The sequence below is a fragment of the Crassostrea angulata genome, chromosome 8 (genome assembly GCF_025612915.1).
Source record: "Crassostrea angulata isolate pt1a10 chromosome 8, ASM2561291v2, whole genome shotgun sequence".
Taxonomy (NCBI): Eukaryota; Metazoa; Mollusca; class Bivalvia; order Ostreida; family Ostreidae; genus Magallana; species Magallana angulata.
The window spans coordinates 6,908,279-6,918,504 of record NC_069118.1 but is presented as its reverse complement, the minus strand read 5'-3'; the positions used below and the strand labels follow the sequence as shown (position 1 = coordinate 6,918,504).

Genomic DNA, 10,226 nt, shown 5'->3' with positions numbered 1-10,226 from the left:
ACTTTGGCGAATATCGTCAACATAATTAACCGGGAATTCATTTCATGTAAATCGCCGAAGATATGTTACTTTTTTTAAAATATCGGGGTTGAAATTATGACATGTTAACTCGTATTTTCTCATAGAGCAGACTATAAATCACCAGATCTTAGCCACGTTTCATTTTCAATATGAAGCTTGCCTACAGTAATTGTCTAAATGCGTTTTTCACGTTAGTGGTGTGTTTTCGCGCTAGTAATGGGGGAATTGTACAACCATGTAAATGTGACCATTCTCCATGGATACACCCAGAACGTGCATGGGGACAGGAATAAACGATATATTTTAATTCAAAATGGTTTTTAACATCTTAAATATTTAGTCTCTTCAATTACATGTTTATTTTTTAATAATGCATTTCTTCCCCGCATAATATTTTCATTTCTCGAGGGGATGCTCCGCTTTGTGGTGCCCTTGTTTAGTTAGTTTCCTCGACAAACATAATAGTGCCAGAAACTTTGTGGAGAAAAGTATTTTTTTTTATTAGGGAGTAGATGTATATGAATGATTGTATCTCAAAAGTTCATATCAAATTGTTTATTACAAAAATAAATATACCCAAAACACGTGAAGACGTTTGTATCTGTGCTCATGGCGCATGAATTAGCAAAGTGTGTTCATAGGAAATTGAAAGTCGCAGATTTCCAATGAAAAATATGGGGAAATATACACTGAATGTAAATATAATTCGATGTCAAGAGAAAGGGTCCGTTACAGTCTTGTATTCCACCTTGACAATTAACCTCTGGAAGTAATACGAGTTAACTTGAACGAAAATCACGAGATTTTAATGTCCCTCCATTCTAAAAAAGTTTTTTTTTCAGTTTGACAATCATGCCAGCTGACATTTTTAAATCCTATTCTATGATAAGCAAATAAAGTAGTTAGCAGGTTGTTAACTGGTGTTATTTCTTTAAGTAAGTAAAACCTGATATTTGGGTGTTTAAAAGTTTTCAACTTTTACTAAAATTATAGCAGGTGAAATGTCATTAGAAGTTTTTTTTTCAAAAGTCATAAGCTAAAATCGTTGACAAGTTGTTTTTGAGAAAACAAACCCACCATATAACGTTAACCAAAGAAGAAAATTATCTGTTGCTTGAACAAAGTTCTATATATTAAATGTTCGATATTTGTCTATTAAAATTCTGTTTTATTAAAAACAGAAAAAATTGTTTATATGTCTAGGTTATGAGAATTCCGAACTTTTGATGTCTTGTATTATTTTAATTATAAAAGACTTAAGAGATTTTTGTTTTCAAATATAGGCATAAATCATGATTGACAAAGATCTAAGCATGATATGAATTGTCCATGATATCTAATTCATTAAATTAAAGTTCAGGTATTTCTATAAGAGAAATAATTTAGTCTCTCTCTCTGAATGTATGTTTGTGCATACTAACAGTGACTGAACTACTAAAGTCTTATTTGAATAAATTTTATTTATTCTAGACTCACGGTTTGAACAACGATCGCAACACAATGACTAAAAGTTTGCAGACGATCTATGACAAGGTTTATATATAGGTTTTATCTATACAAAGCAAACGTAATTAGATTGAAAAGAAAGTGCATTGACCTGTGCTCGTTCTTAATACTTGCTAGAAGTTAAAATATATTATTCATCTGTTTAATTAATCAGTTTCTTGTATATTATTGTATCGGTTGGTAAATGATTTTCTATGTGAAATTCCCGCATTTATAAAGTTGCTAAATTGTTCAATCCACGCGCGTCGATTGTCTTAAATTACATGTAGTTGTGTGTGTATAAGAAAAAATCAAGAAACTAACAAAGTATAAGTAAGATATTAAACAATAAAAAATTTATGGTGATTCATGCGGTAAATGAAGGTGGCGACATTGCAGAAAAAAAATGACATTACCCACGTTCTTTTTCTCTGTATTGATCGCTAATTTATTGTTTATATATACATCTTTCTATCAACAAATTAACAAATTGGTTGAAAAAAGTCAGAAAAATTAACAAAATTATTGTTACGTACATCAGTACGTTAGGTATAAGAAACAGCCAAATCGTCTCATATTGGGATTTGATTCTGACATCACCATGATTATTTCGTGTAGTCCGGGATTTTTCCTAGGTTGCTGAAGGTTTCGACCGATCGATTAACTAGTAAGAACTGGATCGTTTATATTTCAGTTCTGTCAATTTCAACAGAGCTGTGAATGTACAATCAGGGGCGGATACAGGATTTGTAGTTAGGGGGGCGTGGATAAAATTATTGACGCAGGGGGTCTGGGTCCTGGGTTTTCGTGTATTTTGAAGCCAAAACCAGGCTCAAATTAATGGTATGTTTTTAGTTATGTACACTTTTAAAAGATGAAATAATCAATAAAAATAAACAAACAAGATAAAGTTTTCATTTCTTTTAATAACCAGTTGGATTTTCAAGCAACATCCGTCTTGGATTTCTGGAAACAAATATGTCAATGATTTTACTGACATCTACCTTGATGTCTTTATCTACCTTGATGTCTTTATGTATAAACAAAAGCATAAGAGCATTAAATCGCTCTCCTCCCATCGTAGAGCGCAGGTAACTCTTGATAAATCGTAAAGATGAATTGGCCCTTATTGTTACTTATACCTAATACATATATTGGATTAAAAACAAAATATTTTAGGTATTTATGAACTCCCAAAATTAACCAGGTTATCAAAGTTACAATATTCTAATGACATTACGGTATCCGACCCCCTATTAGCTGTTAGAAATATCTGATGCATCAAATCTTCAATATTCTTATATTAAAATAGTCTATTTACCTAGAAAAATTTTCAAAAAATATACAGTAATTAATTAATGATTGCACATGGACCATCTGGTTTTAAATGCAATTATATATTTACCTTCGACCAGCTTTTAAATATTCAGAAATTTTTGCTTGCATTGCAATAGGGAAATGACAGCGCAGTCTACACTTGAAACAAAACTGCTGGGATTTCCAGTCGATTCTTGGTCGAAGCCCCAAGTTCAGGGTCCTGGGGAATTCGATACACCACCATAATGAAATGACAAACACTGCTTGTTTAAAACACAGATTAATTGGTTTGTTATCAGAACCTGTCAACATGCATTAGGATCAGATGTTTATAGATGTTTATAGAGCAGCAAAATTACAGTCAGCATAGCACAGCTGGTGTATCAATTAGGTGTAACATTGAGTCAGGCATAATTACAAATAAAGTGAAACACAAAATGTTAACTTTTCTATGTAAAATTTTTCAACTCATCTACAGTCATGCATATTTTGAAAATTTTAAAGGGGGGGGGGACGTGCGCCCTCCACGCCCCCGCCCCCTTAAATCCGCCAGTGACAATCCATTTTCGTAATAAAATAGAGGGAATCATACTTGGTGGATGTAAATAATATATTCATTTACCTCTACTGGCTTTCGAGTATTTCTCTGCAGTACGGATTCCCTAACTATGTCGGGTTAGTTAATACGAAATTCTTATTCTAAACAAAGGGAATTGAAAGTTTGGAAATAAATACTAACCCCACCCCCCCCCCCCCCAAAAAAAAGAGAAATGTTTGGTTTTGTTAAAATCTAGTTAAGCCTGTCCGTCATGTTTATGATGCCGCGTTAAAGGATTCGTAAAATGTCGACGTTTCGTTTTAAAAAGGCGCCGTGTTTAACGTAAAATGTGTCATACTTACACTAAAGTTATATGAATAAATCATATACCATTGAGGTTTTAGGTATCATTAGATTTTAAAACACGGCATTTTTTGGCCAATAACGTCCCTTGTTCTTTCCAATGAAAGTTTACTCATATTTGATTTATCGTTTCTGAGTTTATTCCAAGCAAATATGATATTGTGGAAACATAAAATACGACACTCTTGTGATTTAGCGTGAACGTAATGCGCAAAATTGTAAAATCCAAAAAACGCAGATGATTTCCGGAATTTTTTAAACAATTTTCGTTGATTATTAATTAGCGGAAATTTCTGGAAACAAATATGTCAATGATTTTACTGACATCTACCTTGATGTCTTTATGTATAAACAAAAGCATAAGAGCATTAAATCGCTCTCCTCCCATCGTAGAGCGCAGGTAACTCTTGATAAATCATAAAGATGAATTGGCCCTTATTGTTACTTATACCTAATACATATATTGGATTAAAAACAAAATATTTTAGGTATTTATGAACTCCTAAAATTAACCAGGTTATCAAAGTTACAATATTCTAATGACATTACGGTATCCGACCCCCTATTAGCTGTTAGAAATATCTGATGCATCAAATCTTCAATATTCTTATATTAAAATAGTCTATTTACCTAGAAAAATTTTCAAAAAATATACAGTAATTAATTAATGATTGCACATAGACCATCTGGTTTTAAATGCAATTATATATTTACCTTCGACCAGCTTTTAAATATTCAGAAATGTTTGCTTGCATCGCAATAGGGAAATGACAGCGCAGTCTACACTTGAAACAAAACTGCTGGGATTTCCAGTCGATTCTTGGTCGAAGCCCCAAGTTCAGGGTCCTGGGGAATTCGATGCACCACCATAATGAAATGACAAACACTGCTTGTTTAAAACACAGATTAATTGGTTTGTTATCAGAACCTGTCAACATGCATTAGGATCAGATGTTTATAGATGTTTATAGAGCAGCAAAATTACAGTCAGCATAGCACAGCTGGTGTATCAATTAGGTGTAACATTGAGTCAGGCATAATTACAAATAAAGTGAAACACAAAATGTTAACTTTTCTATGTAAAATTTTTCAACTCATCTACAGTCATGCATATTTTGAAAATTTTAAAGGGGGGGGGACGTGCGCCCTCCACGCCCCCGCCCCCTTAAATCCGCCAGTGACAATCCATTTTCGTAATAAAATAGAGGGAATCATACTTGGTGGATGTAAATAATATATTCATTTACCTCTACTGGCTTTCGAGTATTTCTCTGCAGTACGGATTCCCTAACTATGTCGGGTTAGTTAATACGAAATTCTTATTCTAAACAAAGGGAATGGAAAGTTTGGAAATAAATACTAACCCCCCCCCCAAAAAAAAAAAAATAAGAGAAATGTTTGGTTGTGTTAAAATCTAGTTAAACCTATCCGTCATGTTTATGACGCCGCATCAAAGGATTCGTAAAATGACGCTTCGTTTTAAAAAGGCGCCGTGTTTAACGTAAAATGTATCATACTTACACTAAAGTTATATGAATAAATCATATACCATTGAGGTTTTAGGTATCATTAGATTTTAAAACACGGCATTTTTTGGCCAATAACGTCCCTTGTTCTTTCCAATGAAAGTTTACTCGCATTTGATTTATCGTTTCTGAGTTTATTCCAAGCAAATATGATATTGTGGAAACATAAAATACGACACTCTTGTGATTTAGCGTGAACGTAATGCGCAAAATTGTAAAATCCAAAAAACGCAGATGATTTCCGGAATTTTTTTAACAATTTTCGTTGATTTTTAATTAGCGAAGCTTGATTGAGAAAAGATAAAAACAAATTGGTAATCTTCAAGTTCCAATGATGTTTAAAATATATAAAACAAAAGACAGTACTCTTCCGATTTATCGGAATTAAAGACCAAAAATTCGAGTCCATTGTTTTAATATAGTAGTCTAGATAATAATTATTGAAACTACAAACATATAACATTTTGTCAATTTACTGTTATATAACAACAAATGATGATACGGAAATACTTGACTTATAACAAATGAAAAGGAAATAATATGTAGTGAAAATTTACATTATTTAAGCAGATTGGATATTCCTTTTGCGCATTAGTCTGTTGTTGTAAAAGCTTCAACATCAAGGCAAACAACACTACTGACTACCTGTTGTAATATTTGAATAGTTATTCTGATATTGTCCTTAGTAATGACGTACTCATCATAATTGGGGCTGTGATAGGAGTAATTGGAAACTCTGCCATCCTATTTTTCTACTTCTTCCGGATTAAGGAGAGAGGCGAGCGATACTTTATACCCCTGCTTGGTATAGTGGATCTTTTAAGGTGCTTAACCTTCTTACTTGATTTCATCTTTAATTATGAAAACATTCACCGAAGTACTGTTTTTTGTAAAGTTTTTCTGTTTTTACAGAAATGTATTCCAGGAATAACAGCACATATAATCCTTGTTATTTCGATTCAAAGGTATTACTTAGTCTGTAAGCCATTTGGACCGAAAATGACACGTTTTTGGAAACGCGTTTCATTTGGGGTTGTTTGTTTGATTTCTTTAGTGTATTCCGCCCCACTGTTGGCTACTGCCGGACTCTTTACAGTACATGTTACGTATATGAACCACAGTTTGACAATGGAAATGTGCATCGTTATTGACAAACAGTCAATTTCAAAGATTATGTATCGTTACCTTTTCTTTCTGATAACTGCAGTTAATCTAATCATGACAATGTGTATGTATCTTCCCGTCTTGCAGCAGTTTAAAATCCTATTAAGTTCCAGAGCAGACAAGAGTAATAAAGTGACATTTGAAACAGAAACGTCATATGTATCATGTAAATTGAATATGCAAATCGATGACACCGAGATACCATGCGACCCAAATAAACAGAAGGGGACGACAATAACAGTTAGAATAACCAACCGTTCATAAAAACGTAATGTTTGAATCGTCTGATGTATCTGACGATCAAGCAGACACTTTAGAAGTCCAAAATGTCATTGAAGACCCTATGAGAAACAATGTTTCTGATACTGTCACAGATAACCAAAAAGCTGCAAAAAACAATAAAAAGCCAAGGTCTAAAGTTACTCCAGGACAGAAACGAGTTGCGATAATGTTTTTTATCTCATTGTGGCTTATGTGTGTCGTACACACCACCGCTTATCATTTTGATTCTTTATTTTACAGTTGGTGACATTTATTCATCGTTTACGAAAACTGAGACAACTGTTTTATTCTTTCTGGGTAAACTTGTTCTTCTGAATCACGTCGTCAATCCTTTCATTTATGGATTTTTTGACACAAAGTTCAAGGAAGAGCTCCGCAAATTGTGTCAAAGACAAAAGTACAAATAGCACTCCTAATAGAAAATTCAACATAAACAGTCCTTTTCAACATGCAAAAAAAGTTATTTTATTAATATCTTGAAATCATTTTAAAAAGTACCAGATATTTTATTTCGAAATTCTTTCATATGTATAATGTGATATGCAATCTAGCATCGAAGCGCTGCCGTGAAAGGTTTCTGGCTTTATATAGTTAGATTACTACTTATTCCTAGTATTCAGGTTGCACGCACTATTATATGATAGTTTTGACATGTACATGGAATGTTTACTAAATTGTATGTCTATTGCTTGCTACTTGTTTACTTGCTATTTCAATGAAACAAATGATAGAACTATACATTGTAGTATATGAAACACGTTTGTAAAAAAAAATAAGGAGAGCTGTGATCAATATATCATAAGTGTTGGTTTATTAAGGTCTTCCGTTTCCAACGGAAGACCTTATAGTTTTCGTACTGTTTCTTATTATTATTATTTTTTCCACAAATTTTGTACACGCGATATCTCGAAAACTATTCGGCCGATTTCGACCATTTTTTCACAGATGATTGCCAGTGGTCATAATTCTAGTTCTTCTTCTTTTTTAATTCCAATGTATACGCATTATATTGCAGAGGTAGTGCTATACGATTTCAACATGGGAGACGAGGTATAAACAATCACGGGTTTCCTAACGATAATTGATTCAAAACACAAATAATAATAGATGCACTTATATGGGCCTTAGCAGATTGGTATATAATGGTCGCCTCGAAGCGCCCTGTTGCTTCTTTCAAGTCTCGACTCTCGTCTCTCCTTTGCAACATTTTCAAAGTCATTTTTATATTGGCAATGATCGAATCATCATTAACATTTTTAAAGGTGCTAATTGAAAGGGATATGTTTTGGACAAACCATCTAAATCTACATATTGAGTATATTCAATTAATTGATAACTTGCATAATGTTCATAGACTACGACGTACTGACAAAGTACACGTTTGCTGTATTTAATTTTGAGAACTCAAGTCAATATCGCTTTCAATTATTGTAATTTAACTTCGTCCAATCGATTTTAGAATACCTGAAATGCATTACAAACAATCCATACAATATTTATAAATTGGAGATAATTTTAACGTAAAAAAATATCATTTCAGAATAGAACATGTTTAATTGCTTTAAATTAAAACGTTTTCAGGTATGGATACCAAATTCTATTACAATTTGTACAAAATCTAAATATTGTATGTTTATAGAAGTAAAGAATCTATTTTGATATATTGGATCTTTAACATATGCCAAACTCATCATTATTAAATATATTTTTGTCAGTTAATTAAAAAAAAACACTAGATAACGTAAACCAAAGATTAAAGTATCTGTTGCTTAAAACAATCTATATATTAAATGTCCGATATCTGTCTACTAAACTCCTGTTATATCAATTGATAATATGTTTAGGTTATGAGAATTCCGAACTTGTAATGCTTTGTATTATTTTAATGATAATAGACTAACAAATTATTGTTTTCAAGTATAGGCATAAATCATGATTGAGAAAAATATTATATGAATCCTAGCAAGATATGAACTGTCAGTAAAATCTTATTTATTATACATGTATTAAAGTTCAGGTATTTCTATACCTGGTAACCATGATGCGATATACCAAAACAGATGATCAAAACAAGTCAAACTGCATTTTTTCCAGATGAACATCTATTTTCATATTGCCCTCATAATATTTCGTATGTATTAGTTCCAAGAAAATACCAAAATTTATTTCTTTAAATTCTTGTTATTGCAACTGGCGTACAGTATGAAAGATAAACTAAAATGAAATCCAAAGAATTTTAATAAAGACCTCAAGTTATTTGAAATCATTTACTTTTAAAATGTTTCGCTTTTCTGAGTTATTGATAAAAAAAAGTAACGCAATGTAAGTAAAGTTTGAAAGCAATTAATTGAGTTGTGCAATTCTTCAAAACTCGCTTGTAAAAAAAAAACTACGTTATATTCTTTTTTAAGATAAAAATTATTGAAACTACAAACGTATTAAATTCGTTATATTCTTTTTGTAAGATAATAATTATTGAAACTACACACATATTAAAATCTGTCAATTTACTCTCATACGACAACAAAAGATGATACGGAAATACTTGACTTATAACAATCAAAGTACTGAAAGTACTGTTAAACGGTGGCGTCGTTTGAAAGTGGCATATTATATGTAACAATGAGTGATGTATGATAATTATTTTTGTCGAAAACCGCGGCCAGTATCGCATACAAGCACTAATACTTAACGCTTACTCGCACAACTGGTCGTGAGTTTCCTACATGGATAATTCAGTGGAAATCGTAGTTGTGATCTCAATCTACACTTTACAAATGCTGTGTCTCTTGGTCGTCATCTTTTGGGGAAAACCCAAAGATTTCTCACAGTAGTCTTTGTCGTATAGAAGTTTGTATATATATTTTGTATCAATATGTTTGTATCTATATCAGTTGACATTAAAACCCCGTTTGAATGACTCATTAAATATGTGGGTTGCCACCACGTATTGAATGAATAAATCAAATCCAAAGAAATTTCATTACAGTTCGCCCATATATTTGATTGTTTGAAGAAGGGGAATTTTGGTTTTTTCCCTTTTGACCTTTGGGTTGACCCCGCAAAGGGGAACAACTTTTGAAAAGTGTGGATTGGACTATTATGCTTATATTGTAGATTTCTGAAAGTAACGAGAACAAATAAAGCTTTGGCATGATAAAATACTTATTTTTAATAACTATTTGGGCATACATATAGTATGTTAATTGTCCCTCTCGGCAGCATTTTCCCTCAATTTCTTCACGGGGAAAAAGTTGCAGTCTTGTGGACCATCACATTTGCTTTTTTCCTCATAGTCAGTTAATACATTTAGGTGTAAAGAAAACGGAATGGGTTTACAAGAACCTGTTTGATAAAACTGGTATTGTTTTTGGAATGCACGTCATCATGAAACAGAAGAGTAAATCAATATTTTATCTTCGACTTTAGTGGATTATTTCCATTTGCTCACAACGAAAGTGAAAGAAAATTTTAAAAAATATCATACAACATTCAGTCGCGGCAGTTTCATTAATCAACGTTTTAAACAT

At 32.2% G+C, this 10,226-nt stretch overlaps 1 pseudogene; it reads left to right on the top strand.

Moving 5' to 3' along the window:
• The first annotated feature begins 5,190 nt into the window (after positions 1–5,190).
• Positions 5,191–7,717, top strand: LOC128159227 (neurotensin receptor type 1-like; annotated as a pseudogene).
• Positions 7,718–10,226: the final 2,509 nt, after the last annotated feature.